Source organism: Drosophila tropicalis, unplaced genomic scaffold (genome assembly GCF_018151085.1).
Source record: "Drosophila tropicalis isolate 14030-0801.00 unplaced genomic scaffold, ASM1815108v1 contig_4, whole genome shotgun sequence".
Classification (NCBI taxonomy): domain Eukaryota; kingdom Metazoa; phylum Arthropoda; class Insecta; order Diptera; family Drosophilidae; genus Drosophila; species Drosophila tropicalis.
This window is the reverse complement of record NW_027172862.1, coordinates 1,732,602-1,749,426: the sequence shown is the minus strand read 5'-3', so window position 1 is coordinate 1,749,426 and position 16,825 is coordinate 1,732,602. Positions and strand designations below refer to the sequence as shown.

The window sequence follows — 16,825 nt, the reverse complement described above, 5'->3', positions numbered from 1 at the left end:
CTGACTCTTTGAATTGTTCCATATTTTGCTGTTGTTGATTTGTTGACCCCCTACTCTTCCTCATTTGGCCTTGGCTTAGCTTAATACATCCATTTACTTCCTGGCATATTGGTATAGAGTATATAAAGCGTCCAACCGCCTTCGTCTGGGCGTTAACAAATACATAAGTAGGCTAGAAACGAACTTTTCTCACAGATTTAAAATTTATGCAAGATGCCAAGAAGAAAGTAAAAACTTTTCAACGTACATACATATTTTTTGTTTCTTTCTTTTTTGCTTGTTTGTGTTTTTCTTTTTGTTGTTTGCCTCTGCCATTTTTCTGTCAATATAATTGCAAAAATTTTCTAGCCATTTTAAGTATTTGTTATTTATTGTGATTTGTTTACATTTTGTTTCTGTTGTTTTATATAAATATACATAGGTATATACACACACACACACTTACACACTCATACACACACATTTATTTATATGTTGTATATATAAATATTTCTTATTTGCTTGGGTATCGATGGAATGTGCTCGAAATGTCCCATGTCTTTTACCATATGAGAGTGTTTTATTCTAAGCATTATTTTTGCATATTTTCCATTTGTATCTTTTGTTTATTGAGTGACAGCATTTTAATATGTGCCACCATATCAGAATGGTCTGTCCCATACTCTCACACAACTCACACCCCACCACAACCCCCTTGGACTAGTTAAATATCTAGCTCTTGGACTACTTACTTTAATTAGTAAGTACAGATAGGAAATGGTTTTGATAAACGTTGATTGTCTGGGCGTTGGGATGTCAATCTATTTGGGTTATGATTTCATTTACATTGAATTGTGAATATTTTCCCCAAAGATTATGTTGTTTATCACAGGGGATTCCTTGATGTGGACTAGAGGCGCAGTGAGACAAAAAGCTAGAGAAATGTAAATAAATTTCTGAGTATGAGATTTATTCAACAATTGATGAAGGCTTAAATATTACAGAAATGTGTATGTATGTATCATTCTAACACAATGACTAATATTTGGTTAATGATTTGATGTATGTCTATATACATACATAATACCTGACTGAAATTGCTTGTTGTAAATTTGTTTAGCCAAAGTAAAATATTTAAAGTTCATAAGCCCCTTGGAAAATTAATTAAAAATGCCAAAAGCACATTAGAAATATCTGGAAAAGTTGTTGTTGCCGTTGTTGTTGCGATGTGATTGACTTGATGAAGGACAACAAGGACAAACGAGTAGCAGCTTATGCGACGCATTAATTAACTTAATACAGGACCAAACAAATAAAAAAAAACAACAGCAACAACAGCAACAGCAAAAAAAGAAATGAAAAATAAAATAAATATGCGCATTAAACACAAGCCAGAGAATTATGTTTCGAAAGCTTGTCACCCGACACACACACACATACACACACACACACACACACACTCAAAAAGAATCAGAATGAAGACATTAACATAAAGACAAACATTTCACAACAATTATGTGTGGTAAATGTGAGCATGGGGATTCCCCCTTAGGCTTAGGCTCACATTCGAAATTCCTTCTAACCCGTACGCTACATCCCACTCCCGTCCGTGCCCACAACTTCTTGTTGGCTAATGACAAATGCAGTTAAAATATTTATGAAAAAATCTGTCAAAACATTTGTTAAACCTTTTCGATGGCAACCCTTTTTTTTATCCCTCTCCCTCTCCCCCTTCCATTTGTTGTGCTGCTGTGCAAAAAGTTTTTGTTCCTTTTTTTTTTGTTTCTTAATCTCCTGGGCGATTAGAGAAAAGTATTCAGTTACTGTTAAACATTGCTTAGTGAAAAATGGTAAAAAAAAAATAATAATAATTAAGAAAACTCAAAGAGATTTGAAATTTTTTCTATCCTTTTGTCAAAGGGTTTATCATCAAAATACCATATCCTTTTTTTGTTCTATTTATTTTTTTGTGGGGGGAAGAGAAACTTCTTGATGTAGTCATTAGATTGAACTTGTTTTTTCGCTTTATAATTACTTGATGATGAGATATATACTACAGGTAGAACATGGCATATATTCTGAATATAATTTTTCATTTTTATCCACTTAAATTTGAAATTAGATTGGTGAGGATTCCTGAAGGTCTACATCATTTTTTAGTCGATGGAATATAGAATAAATGCCATTGGCATCACAAACTTCCTAGGGCTTATGTAATCATAGATAGATCTAGAGAAAATTCTATTCTATTTATTGTTTTTAACATATTTTAAAACTTTTTATAAGTAGCTTCATTTAAGAAGTAACTTAAAAAGCCTCTCTGAACTATGTTTGCTTCAAAGAGCATTCGGAATCAAAATTTCAGGCTTACTCTTGCATACTTTTGGGGGGAAAGCCCCAAATCCCCTTTCATTACCTAATACATGTCGATTAACGTTTCAAAATATATGATTAAGGATCTTAGTCTGCTCATGCAAAGAAATATTACTAGATTTGATGTAATATTTGTAATATGTATATATTTTTCTGCTCTATAAACCCGCTGATCTGTGATCAGATTTCATTTTTGAAAATAAATCAATTTTCATGATAACAGCTCCGAAATATATACGAGGAACCTTACTATAAGATGATGCAAAAGTAATCCGCAGGCCAAATAAAAATATAAAATCCTTTCCAGCAAACCTTTCCAAAAAAAAAAAAAAAAAAAAAAAAAAAGATTAGGGAAATCTGCATACATAATGGGGTATACTTAAACACATATACCCACACACACCCACACACACACATTGGCAGTGGCATAATTTATTGCTTCGTTTAATTTTTTTTTTTTTTTTTGAAGGGGGTTTTCCTGTTTTTCCATTCCCCCAGAATGTGGCTTCCACTTGGCCACATGCAACAGTGCGTATGCTTGATGTGACCAAGCGTTAAACTTTTTTACAGACTTTACAGACTTTGGCAACAGCCAAACACACACACACACACTCATAGAGATTGTGTGTGAGAGAGAGAAAACATTTGTATCTCAATATAATTTTTTTGTCGACCTCCTCCGGACCCTTCCGTCGCACCACACAACCTTCTCGCAATCATCGTTTTAGCCTTCAGGGCCAGCTGTAAACTGTTTAAACTTTTCGCTTTTTTATATGCCAACCGAGAAAAATGAAATAAATAAAACGCCCTTACAAAAAAATGGCAGACAAGTTCAATTCTTTCATTTCTTGGCAAATACAAATACCAAAAAAAAAAAAATGTAAAAAAAAAAAAAGAGAAAGAAAATGTAAGAAAACAACCTAAAAATGAACCTTAAAAAAATGAGAGCGTAAACTTTATGAAAATTCCATAAAAATGTGTATAAGTAAAAATGTCACTTAAATCTACGCACGGGTTCATTAGGGACTCCAAGGGTTAAGGACAGAAACTTGATTCAATTTAAATTGTTCACAATTTAAGCAAATGTCCCAAGATACGCCGAAGCTCGAGGGTCAAGCCAACTTTAACAACAAAAGTTGGCATATTTATTAATGATCCCAATCAAATTTGAGCCAAAATTTAATCCCAAACAATATTGATCGATGCTTACAATTCGAGAATATATTTTTTAGTTAGTTACTAGATCAATACTCAAAACAGAAATTATCATTTCAATTTACTTAGTCATTCTTTGCATCTGCAAGCTAAAGTCGTGATGGCTTCTCCTTCAAAAAGGGTGTACAACAAAATATAAATAATGTCAGGCCTTGTAGGTGGATGCTGTATCTATATGTATATATGTATATAGATGGTTGTGTTGGTGCTTGTGTGTGTGTGTGTGCGCATGTTTATCTCTTATTTAGGCTCAACGATAGACTCTCTTTGTCTAATGCAGACATCATACAGTACACAAAGTTATGGCTGTGGGGTTCCCCTTGCCTATCCCATCATTCCTGTGTGCGTGTGTGTGTGGCTACAGAGTACTTTTACCAACGAAGTGAAATGGATTGACGAGTCATTTCCTTTTCATAGAAGACGACATTTAACAACATTTCAAAAAGAAACGATATATCACATCAAAATGTCAAAGTTCTCATAGAAAATTTAACAAATATTTCATTTCATATCGTTTCAGTGCCAATTGATAAACATTTAAATTGCATTAAATAATTGTAATAAATTGAATGCATTGTAATTAAAATATGCCTAAAGCATTTCAATTATCCCAAAAGTAAACAAATTAATTGTCCAAAGCAATACTCCTGCAGGGGATATTGGTCAGATATCGATCAATCTCAGGTATTTAATTTTAAAGGTTCAGGAATGGGAAGAGACAAAGTGAGAGATATCTATAAAACTCTCATCCGACGTAGGGAGCGTTTCCCTCCCGATAAGGCAATACTGAAAGGTAGTTCCATTGGGTATAAAGAAAGGATTGTGGATTTATTATTAAAGAAATGATGAACCATGAACCTCGTATAGCTGAAAACTTTCAGAGGCCTGAACTCTAAAGAATTTGTGTGTATATAATGGAAATCAATGTAGATTGACTTTTGAGCTCTGACTATGATTGATGCCTAAACAAGTAGTTAATAATTATCGATTTGGCGGTTTATACTTATATATGTATATATATGTTTTTTGTTTTGGAAACTAATTTATTTGATTTGTTGTGCAAATTGAAATATGTATTGGTCTTATCGGCAAGTCCTGGGCAAGCAACTTGTTGACTTTTTTGCCTATAAGTATCCCAACCCACGCCAAGGATAGCCCTTGGGGGCGAAAGGCAGTGCAGACATTTGTCACAAGTCGACAGACCAAGGCAACTTGGGACACCAACCATATCGATGTAGTATCTATCATTCACGCCCACGCCCACACACACACACACATACACACACACACACACTTACATACTCAATGTGGCAAAGAGAAACGCACACATATCAGTCAAATAAGATTCAACATTGACACGTATAATACATTAGCATCGGTTATTGTCTTAGCGGAAGTGATGCAAGGACGAAAACGAACGGCGGTTAGACACGGACGGACGATCTCACGCACATACACACACACAAACACACACACACACCCACACGCATTGTAGGAAGGAAGGAAGACAGGAAGGATTGATAAGGATAAGATGACAACGACAACGTCAGCTTTATGTATGTGTATTCTACGTTTTACCGTTTCTTGTGTGTAAATGCGAGTGTATCTTTATCTATGTTGACAGAACCTGGGCACAAACATTTAGTCAGCACGTTTAGCGCTTCAACGCGCCCGTCACCTTCTCGACTGCCTTCCTACTTCACGCCATACTCACCCCCACTCTCCCTCTCACTCTCGCCTTTAAGGATGTGATTTGTGTGTATTGCGGCAATGGCAAACATCTTCATGTTGTGTATACATACATATACACAATGTCAACTGCCAACCTATTTGCATGCTCCATAAGCCTTTTTATTCTTTCGTTTTCTTTTACCTTTTCTTTATAACCGCCAAAAAGAAATGAGAAACTGAAACTGAAACTGGAACTGAACCTGAAACTGAAACAGGAATTGGAACAAGTGTCTTTATCTTGATTCTATATAAAGGTGATAAAGGAAGAGGATGTCTACATATATATGTACGTACATCTAGTTGTAGGCGTAAGTGTAGTTGTAAATGTATGTGTGTCGGTCTGTGACACACTTCATGCTAACAATGCCAAGTGCTTATATCCCACACACACACACACACACACGCACACAGACTGGATTCTTGAGGTTTATGCTATCTACCACCAGTCCTATTTACCATTTAGCAGACTTTGTTATACCCTCTCTTTTATAATCTTTTATAATCCCCTAAAACTAGTTTGGCTTAGCTTAATAACTTTAACTAATATTAGCTATACGAGCTTTGCTTTCTACATAAGAAATTTAAAGCTATTTTGGTGGAGCATACTTTTAGGGATAGCACTAGGCATTAGGCATTGCCTTAACAGATCTTGACTATTAAGATCATCATTTGATATTTGGCACCAGTCTATCCAAAAATAAAAACCTAAAACTACATATGATAAAGTAAGTGAACTGCATTTAAAAACCTCACAAAAAGTAAAAGAACAAACATAACCCAAGCAGAAAGAAAATAGCTGACAAAGTGGACGAGATGAGGTCAAAAAGAAATCTATTTAAATGTTTTTATCCCGCTTTGGTTTTCAATCCCGAAAGCAACAGCAACACAAATCCGAACCCTATCCTTTTAAATCTTTTCATGCTGCCGCCCCCCACTCACTCTCACTTACTTTCTCTCTTACTCTCCCATTCTCCATCTCTCTCTCTTTCTTTACGCAATCGATTTGAAAAAGAATGCTCAAAGTTCGAAATGCTTAGATCAAAGTTTAATCGTCCCAACAAAAGATACAATACGATGCCGCTTCTGCTGTTGCTGTATAAGGCTATATTGGTGGTGACAGTGGTGGTGGTGGTTGTGGTGGTTAAGCTTGTTGAGGTGGTTGCCCAAGGATATCAACAAAAAAAAAAAAAAAAAAGAATACAAAAAAATGTGGAGGCATCTAAAGTGTTTTCAAGTTCTTGTTTCTTGGCATTGAATTAGTTTTCTTTGGTAATGATTTTCATTGAACTCACAATGAACTGTCTGAATAACTGGTATCTCAACTGACGCAAAGTGCAAATCAGCTTGAATCAACAAACATTTAAATAAGTTTTTGACTGTTTGCATAAGATTTGAAACAATAGCTATAAAGTGCTATGGATACGGTTTCCATAAAGCGAGCCATTTCAAAGCTAAACAAAGTTTACTAAACTAAATTAAATTACCCACTCATATGTGTCTAATTGTTTCTTAATAGCAAAACACATTAATCTATCCAATTCATTCATTTATCCATAGTTTGTTAATGAACTTTCAAGACCTGCATGTATATCGATGTATTTTTTTCCTTATCATTCAAATGTCCATTCAATGAAACCCATTCAAAGGAAACAAAACACAAAAATAAAGGATAATCACAATAATGTCCTACCCGATGTTTGCTATTTTTTTTTTGTATGCCATCAAAATTTTGTGGCAATTAATTTAACACCGTGTGGCATACTCCACAATGAAACCAGGACAATGGCCAGGGAGATGGCAGGCAGCACTTTCTGTCTGTGGATGTGGGTGGGTTGAACGGCTCATGACGATGAGCATGAGGATGAGAAGGACGACGAGCGACGCGCTTCACTTACAACAGCCATAAGCAAATATTTAATTTGTGTGAATGACCACATCCGTTGCTGATGCTTGTTGTTGTTGTTGCTGCTGTACGGTTATACTGTTTTACTACATGTTTACCGTTACGCTTTCAATGGTCAACATACGGGTAGACCAACTGATGGACGATATCCAAAAAAGAAAAACAAAAAACTAAAAAAAAAAGGAAACACAAGTGAGAAACCTGAATGAAATTCAACGACTGCCATGACATGACTGAAATAAAATAGAAAAGAGCTCAGGTTCTTCCAAACATTGAATGGAATAATGTGGCATGGCATGGAGAAAGTGTCCGGCATGGACACGCAAAACCAAATAAAGACACAAAAGGGCTGGGCAAAAGGAAAATCATGGTACATCCCCAACGAGTGTCGCCCCAATGCAAAAAAAACAAAATATAAAGAAAAGTTATTCACACGGTACATTAAATCCATTTTGGTCATACCTTTTTTCCTTTTCCTTTTTCGCCCCCCTCCCATATCCCACATCCCATCTCCCATTCTCGACCACAACGTTTTGTGTGTCATTTCTACTAATGATTTCATTAATAAAATCAAATTAACCTTTTCTGCTTATGTGCAAAACTACTTAACGCTTAAGTGAAACGTATTGTATACTGCGGTCGAGAGATGCAAAAATAAATAAAATAAATAAAAATAAAAAAAACAAAGCTAGTATAGTTCTGAGGAAAGATATCCAAAACGTTTTTCAAAAAGCCAAATTTTTAGGATTTATTTAAAAACCTAAAGACTCATGCTATTCTCATCTCATCTTACAAAGTGGGCCCAAAAAAGTATGCTATAGATTCAACAAGCTTGAGTTTTTCTCTATTTTTTTTTAATCTTCAAGACTCATGAATATTTTCGTTCACCTAATACAGCGATTTGGTGATTTGAAGATTTGGTGATTTGCTGATGTTGCTGTAATGCAGAATGTCTTTAATAAAACATTTCAAACTGTCCCCCTTATTTGTGGTCCCCTGACTTGTAGAAGTTTTTTTGCTTCTGGTTGGAGAATGTATGTATGTTATTTCGTATGTATGTATGTTATGTTGTATACATATATGTATGTAGATTCATATGATACTTTCTCTGTGTCTGTGTGTGTGTGTGTGTGTGCACAAATATGTCTGTGGCTTTGGACACACCCGCAGTGACGCCCATCTTCTCTAGCAAACACGACACATGCATTGTTGAGTTCATAATTTAATGCCAACTACCACGCCCACCTCTTCTATCCCACTTCCCAAGACAACAAAACAAAAACAAAAACAAAAAAAAAAACGAAAACGCAACAAGCCAAGCAGTGTAGGGTAGGGCTATTAAAGCAAAGGGACAAAAATAGGAGAATGGTTTGGGGCCAAGACGAGGGCAGAGCCTGCTTAACCCGCTGGCATATTTTCACATTTCTTTTGTTAAATTTTTTATGCCATTCTGTTGCTCAAGCAACCAGCACTCTCTTCTTTGTGACATTTGACTCGACACACACACACACACACACTCACGCCCACTCACACACATCCATTGAGTTATACAATTGACTACAGTAACATGCACATTGCATACATATTTGGGCGTAAAAGTTTTATTATGGGCGGAGGTAGAAATTATAATTTGGCAAAAAGTTGTAAAACTTTTTAGCTACAGACTCACACTCACACACACACACACATGACGATGAAACATAGAACATTCATCATAAATTTTAATAAGCAAACCACCAGCCTTACACCCACACACACACACACACACAAACATGTTGATGTTTAAATTGAATTATGCTTAATCATGTGTGAGGGAAAATCAGTGAGGCCACCAGAGAGACAATATGTATCTACTTTGCACATAGATGAAAATTTGATTAGATTTTTTGGTTACACTTTTTACTCCAGAGCGAATTGCCTATAAGAAGTTGCTTCGGCTTCTTATTAGCCGACATAAGAACTAGTTCTACAGGCAAGTTATATAATGAACTAATTCATTTAAATAAAGTTTAAACTAGAATCTAATTAAACTACTTTAATTCAGATTAGGTTTCTGCTTTTACCTTTCTCTAGCCAACTAGTGAACTAGTTCCAAATCAAGCTCAAAAATAACACGAGATGAATAACAGAGTATATCAGTTTTTGATCCTTTGATTTCCAGAAGGGAATTGAAATCGCAGTGTGTGTTATGAAAATGTAAACAGGAAAAACAACCAGTTAATAATTCCAAAAATAAACTTTTTGTTCGCACCAATTCCCATTTCTTACTCCATTTCTCTTTGACCATCTATTTCTCTGCCTTGTTGCTCATTTCTGATTTGTTTTCTTTCTCTCTTTTCATGACACACACACACAGACCAACACAAAGAAGTGGTGGGAGGGCGGGGAAGGGCTCACTGTGCAACGGAAATGAATGTGCGCAATTTCGTTTGAGAGCAAACTATTTTGGTGGCAGGACAACACAAGGTGGCAGAGTCTTTACTTAGTCCTCCCCACTCTGAAGCTCTAAAGCAACAAGCTTACATATTGCGGTCAGCAAATATGTTTGCACTTTAAGGAGTCCATGACTTCTGGCCAACAACCGAATAATTAACCAATGCTTTGGTATGGCATGTATGTACGTACATACATACATATGACATAGCTTTGTGTCAGAGGCTGGCTAGAAATTTAACTGCTTACTGATGGAGGATTCTTTTGTGATTTGAAGACTTTTCAGAATTAAACTAACCTTATAATTACCTAATAGATAGATTAGTGTTGGCAAAATTTCTTCAGTGAGGTGAGTGAACATATTCATTGAATTTTTTCCTTTCTTACTCATTCACTTGTTCACTCAGTGTTACACTAACTCACTTCTTCATTGGCTGAATAACTGATTTACTAGATCATTGATTCAAACACTCACTTGTTCAATGACTCATAAAGTCGTTTGTTTCAGCAGTTATTTTAGAGATTTTTTTAAATATTATCCAAGTAACTTTCATCATTCAAACTGTTTTTTTTTTCAGAGTGCATTTCAGACACCATTTAATGCCCCGAAGGAGATTGAAATGTATTGGAGAGCAAAAAATAATAAAACAAAAAACTCAAAAGGCTTACAGCAACAACAACAATCTAATCTATCTGATAAGTAAATGAAAAGTTATTTGATTAAAAAAAAAAAAAACATAAACAAACGAATTAATGTAATCGATTGAACTTATAGTCGAATCAGTCGACAACTTAGAGAACTCTGAGTATTCACTGTGTATAATGAATGTCGTATGAGCAAATCTTAGAAGGCTCAGACTGTTTATAGTATTTCGAGTATTTAATAGAATTCTAATCCATCGACATTTAAAGGCTGGAATAAAAAGAGATTTGATTTAAATCAAACTTGATTACTTTTTTCTGTGAGCGACTAGAACGTAGAAGACTACGGCTCAAGTACCTGGAAGAGATGTGCTGCATCTCGCATCAAGAAATTGCAAGTATGCGAAAACAAAATATTAAAGCTTCTACTCAACCTTCCATTTTTTACCAAAACATCCACCAATCCGACGATTTTTATTGAAAACAACTATTAGACAGTTTAGGAGCATATTTTCTTGATCACAGTACTCATTCCTCCTATGGGTAGCCACTGGCACTAAGCCGCTAAATCTTAGTTTAGTCACCTTAGTGCCAGTCACCTACCTTAAGTTCGTATTTAAGGCAAATATTAAAGGTTTTCGCTCACTTTTCCTTGCCATATTGTATAACTATGTACATATATAAAAATTTCTCAGCTGAAAAGCAATCGCTATAACTCTGTAAAATCTTCTATCACATATAGCATAAATATAAGAACATTGTATTTTTTAAGAGCAATAAAGCAAATAATGAATTAAATCTTCATTTAGCTTAGCAAGGTCGAGACCCGAGTTTGACCTTTATTCATAACAACAAAATTAGTAATTTAAAGGCTTTAAGGTTCGTCGAATATTTCATGTTGCAATGAGTCCACTAATCAATTGTTTCATTTAGTTTCGTTCACTGAATATGATGATTAATTTGGTCCATAGTTCACATAAGCAATTACATAACTTTATTTTGATTTTTAGTATTTGCCCTTGGACATCTGCATATCACAAAAGCTAAGGTATTATAGGCAATATGACTTATCGATTCAATGATAAGATGTACATATGTATATTCCGATGCGTAATACAACAAAATTCACATGGATAAAGCTTTTATCAGAGGAAAAGTTGTGAAAACGCTTTAATAAATTATTTACAAATAAAATGCCACAAACAAACAAAAATGAGAAAGAACGAGAATGATTGTTGTTGTTGTTGGTTTTTTTTTTTTTTTTTTGTATTTTTTGAGCCAGGAGGGCAAGTACCTGCGGCATATTTTTACTCGATTAGCATGCAGCAGCAATCGCCTTCGGTCATGTGAAATGTGTATTGTTGTCTTTGTGTGCGTGTGCGTGTGTGTGTGTGTGTGTTTGAGGGATTGGAGAAAAACGTTGACTTCAAAGGCCACTTTTACTTTTACCCACGTTTATACTGTCTTTGCCTTCTGCCTTCTGCCTGCCTGCCTGCCTTGCCCCATGCCACATAATTTTGTTGTCTCTGCTTTGACTTCTTGGAAACGCTTGAAGCTTTTCATCTCGATAACTCCTGGATGAGCTCTAACACGACAGACATTGTGGGCGTGTTCTTAAGTAACGCCACACCACAGCAACAACAACAACAACAAACTTTTTTTTGAGCTAATTACTAATTAATTGTGTGAATAAAATGTAACTAACCAAATTAAATGATATTAGATGAGCATAGTATTTTCTCTACCGCTCTCATTGTTCAACTCGGGCAGATCGAAGAACTATATATCATAAGTAAAAGGTCAAGGCTTTTGATTTAATCGTCAACTTTCAACTTTCTCTAACATTATTATTAAAAAAAATAAGAAAAAAAACGTAGATTTCAAAGAAGATTCTATAAAATTATTTAATTAAATAACTATGAAACGAAAAATTCTTGCAAATTTTTATTAAAATCAATATTCTCTAAATTTAGTTTTATTTAGAAATTTACTTTATAAATTTATTAATAGAATTGCCAGCAAATGAGAAAATAATAACCTCAGCCTCATTATATTACCCATACGCCATGATGTACATGCAAAGATAGCTCATTCTTTTGATTTTGTTGGATTTTGTAGATACAAAACTCCATTGAACCGATTTTTAAAGATATAATCTAGGTGATATTGTGGATTGTGTAGATTTTTCTACTGTTCCTTAAGGTCTCTTAACAATTTTACGTTTGATTTAAGTTTTCTAAAGCTTTAAACTTTTTGACTGTCCTATTGAAGTAGAAAATGAAATCTAGAAATTCACTCACATTGATTGAATTGGAATCAAGTTGTTAGCCATAGTTGGATTTAAGAAAACTTAAGATGAATTGATTGCCCAAGTGGATGGTAGACGGAATTGTGTCAATATCTGGATACACAAATTTACATTAAAATAAGTACACAATATGTCAACAGAATATATGTATGTATATATCCCTGTTTGTACATGTATGTAGGTGTGTATTGACATAAGTATTGTTGTTGTTTTACTTCTGACTTTCTGCTTAAATGATGTCAATCAATTAAATTTACACACCAAGGGGGAATGCTTATTCCCCCCCCCTGTCTCCTCACGGCAAATGTTTTTCAAACATTTTCTCATTGTGATTCTGTGTGAGGGAGGTGAAGCATCAAAAAAATTTGTAAACGTGTTTATCTTGTTTTTGTGTGTTTTTTTTTTTTTTTTTGACAGCAAGCACCACAAAGTATGCAGCAGTTTTGTTCTTCTGCTCTGTTTTTTCTTTCCTTTTAGCCTCTTTACATTAGCTTATGACTTGGAACGTTGAGTGAAAAAAGGCAAGAAGAAAACAGGGGGGGGGGGTCTGGGCGTAGTGGAGTGGAGCGGCATTGAGATATGTGACATGAGGGACAGAAGAATTCATGCTTTTTAGCTAGAACTTGACAAAAACATAGAACAACATTTGCATTTTGTTGAGTCATAAGTTGAAACAGTTTATTGAATGCATTTCTACAAAAAGGGGAAAGTTTATTTTCCATTTGGACATTTTTCAACTAAATAAAACTGAAATCCAACACTTACATTGCATTAATTGAAAAGCTAATGGAATTAATGAACTCGACTCGAAAGGCTTACAAAGTGAAGTAAGGAAATAAGTTGCTTGCATTTCATGAGAACTGGGAGAGTATTTGAAATGTTTTAGTTTGCAAATTTTAGCATATAAATTTTAACTGAATGCAAGCTTGATAAATTTGCCTAACTGGCTTATCAGAGAGAGAGAGAGAGGGAGAGTGAGAGAAGGGGAGATCCAGTGATGGGGCTAGAGCTAGAACAGGCACATACACACACACACACACTCAAGTCACTTAAGAGTTGATGGCATTTATGGAGGCCTGAGGCCGACCCAAACCCTAACCAACATCTTGTGACTGACTGCATTTTATGGCTCATTTTGCATGCCTCAACGAGAATGAGTTTAAGTGGGGAAGATGCTACAAGAACCACCGACAACAACAACATGAGAAACAAAAACCAAACTTGGTATCTCTTGGTCAACAGTCAACAAAACCCCTTCTTGCTCTCGCATTCGACCCCCATCCTCCCCTTTGGACTGGGCAATCTACTCTAATTTTTTGCCTTACCCTTGGGTTCTTTAGTCCTGTCATTTCTATGACTATGCGTTTTTGGTATTTTCACTGCAAAAACTTAAAAATTCGAGTTGGTTCAGTTCATTTCTCCATCTCCTCTTTCTCCATTTTTAATGCCATATCTTGGTTTGTTGCTCTTAGAAGTGGATAAAGATTTCGGTGCGAAAGGGGAAAACAAAATGACAAAGAATCTTGGTGGGGGTGGTTTGTCCTTGCCTGCAGCCTTAAATTCTTTTTCAAATATTATGGCAAATTTTCTTAGAATAATTACACTTTTCCTGCTACTTTAAACACAAACGCACTCACACACACACACACACACACAGAAAGACAGTGAAATGAATTTTTGGACTCAATCTTCAGTTCTTACTTTATCTTGTTGCTTGAAAGTCATTCCAGTAGGCGGGCATTTAATCACTTAACTTAACTTCACTGTTACTCAAGCTGTTAACCTGTACATTTACAGCCATGCCACACACCACTAATTAAGGCCAATTAAATTTAGATGAAAATTAGCCACATTAAATGTGCAAATTGGTTGGGGAATTTAAATTAAATGCATGGTTGCATGTTCTCCTACTCCTACTTCATGCTCCTCCTGCTCCTCCTTCGTCATTATGTAAATCGCGTGAGCAATTGAAAAAAATACACAAAAGATACGACTACAGGCAAAAGTTCAAGGATTTTTAAGGACCACTAGCTAAGATTTGACGACTAATAAAAAGTTTTTTACAAACATTTACACGAAATCGAACACGATATACATACATATGTATGTTTGCATTTCAATAAGACAATTAACTAGATCAAATATGTTGAATTGCTTGTTGAATGTTATCACATTCTAATCGCAATTTCTCAAAGTGAATCTTCTTGACTGACAATTTGCATTATATGATTCATTATTTGACTTTGGTAGATTTTAATATTCTGTGTTGTAAATGGCGCATTTAGATCATAATTTAGATGGGTAAAATTGCCCATGGGGCATTTTAAAGACAATTGTCAAAATGTTTATCAGTTTTAGAGATAAAATCTCGTTTTCCTAACTCTGTATTACCATATTTGTTATATTAATAAGTTAATTGATAAACAGTCAACAAATAATCAGATATTTGCATACATCTGATACAAAATTATATGAAAATTTTTCAGTTTTGGCACAAGAAATTTCGCATCTCATTAGAGATCATCAGAAATTTAGCTCTATAAAGGTTCTAAAATTAAGGAAATGGTTTTTGAATTTGAAATTTTTGCCAGAATCTTATATTTTTCTCCGAATGTTTTCTATTTTGTACAAATTGTCGATATTTGTAATTGAAATAATCAATTTTGAAACTCGAAAAACTACTTTTTAACTGAACACTCTAAGGACTTTTGGAACATCCAGTTCTTCAATAATTAACTTTTTAAATTACTTTGATAATAATTTGTATTTGGATCGAAACAATACTTTTATTTAGTTAATTTGATGTACAAAAATATGGCTTAAAACATTAGTTTAAGTCTTAAGCCATCTAAGCAAAGACTGTTCTATTAGTAGTTGAAAATCTTCACCCCCTCTAAAGCCTTTGGCACATTTTAATTAACTAATTTTTAATTTGGGATTTTGTCACAACATTTAGCTCAAACTTACATATATAATTGTGAGAAGATAAAGTTTTACTAATTTGGCTCTTATTAAATATATCTATATATATATATATATAGATTGTGATTCTATTTTGGAACTTCCCCTTTGAAAGTTTACGTCTATTAAATGTCATTTTATATATAACAAGGATAATAATCCCAAAACACAAAAAAACTGCAAAAAGTTGCTGACGGTTTGGATATTTTTGTATTTTACGTAAACAAAATTATGTCTAAGGTTTAAGACCATTAAAACGAAGTCTTAAAGGATAATTAAAAGGTATTAGTATTTTCACTAACTTTCATAAAAACGAATTTTCACTGACTTAAACTTTGCACGGTTTGAGACTTTTTTCACTTATCACTATAGTTCAAAATGTTCTAGAGATTATTATTTGCAATCTAAGGCGGATTTTAATTATGTATATGTATTTGTGCTTGGCTTGAGTTAGCCAAGTCAATTGATATTAATTTCCCTTTAATTAAATTTCAAATAAATTTACTATCGCTTTTAATTGGCCAACCGAAAATGGTATTTTGTATTTCTAATTGAATTGCCGGGTTTAATGAAAACGCATTTTCGGGCAACCCCCGACCCCCAACCAACCCACCAACCCACCAACCCACCGACCCATCGACCCTCTGGCGGCAACGGCATCTTATTATAAGTGGATACAATTTCCGGCGGCACACTCACCCAAGTGTTTTCAAAAAGTTGTGTAAAAAGGATGTGAGAGGACGACGAAACGAACTCATGCGGCAGCTTAGCTAGAGTGCACGTGGCCACCGATTTTGAAAATCAAATCCATTTGTCACTTTCAGCGTTTTTGTATTTAATTTGTAACTTTTGTTTAATTGTGACCGCGAAAAAAAGAAACCAAAACAAACACTTGAGAAAAAATTTTGAAAAAAAAATCTTCTTTGGAATACGTGTTTTTATTTTTATTTTTTTTTTTTTTTGGTTTAATTTTCTTTTTGTTTACTGCTTTTCAACTTTAGAGTTATTTTTGGAATTTCTTAGTTTTTAAAATTTCCAAATCCCCTTCGTTTTTTTTTTTTTTTTGTGTGTCCGCCACACAACCGTCGGTTAGGACATTCGCAAGCGAACTACGCGCGCCATTATTTCCGAAAGCAGAATCCAAATGGTGAGCCTTCGAGTAGAAGCTAACACAGGACAAAAGCCAATACGAGGACGGCCATGGGAACGAACGACAAGGAGTGAGTGTAAGCGAGGCATTTGAGTGAGTTTTTTTTTCATGTATAACGCAGAACTCACTC

At 34.6% G+C, this 16,825-nt stretch overlaps 1 protein-coding gene across 1 annotated transcript in view; it reads right to left on the bottom strand.

Annotated features, from left to right (window-relative positions):
- The window catches only part of AstA-R1 (allatostatin A receptor 1), a 98,807-nt gene extending 82,102 nt beyond the window's left edge, over window positions 1–16,705 (bottom strand). The window contains exon 1 of the mRNA XM_068285127.1: window positions 16,245–16,705. The gene's annotated coding sequence lies outside the window, so the exon portion shown is untranslated. The remainder of the gene's footprint in view (window positions 1–16,244) is intronic.
- Between the last annotated feature and the right edge of the window lie 120 nt (window positions 16,706–16,825).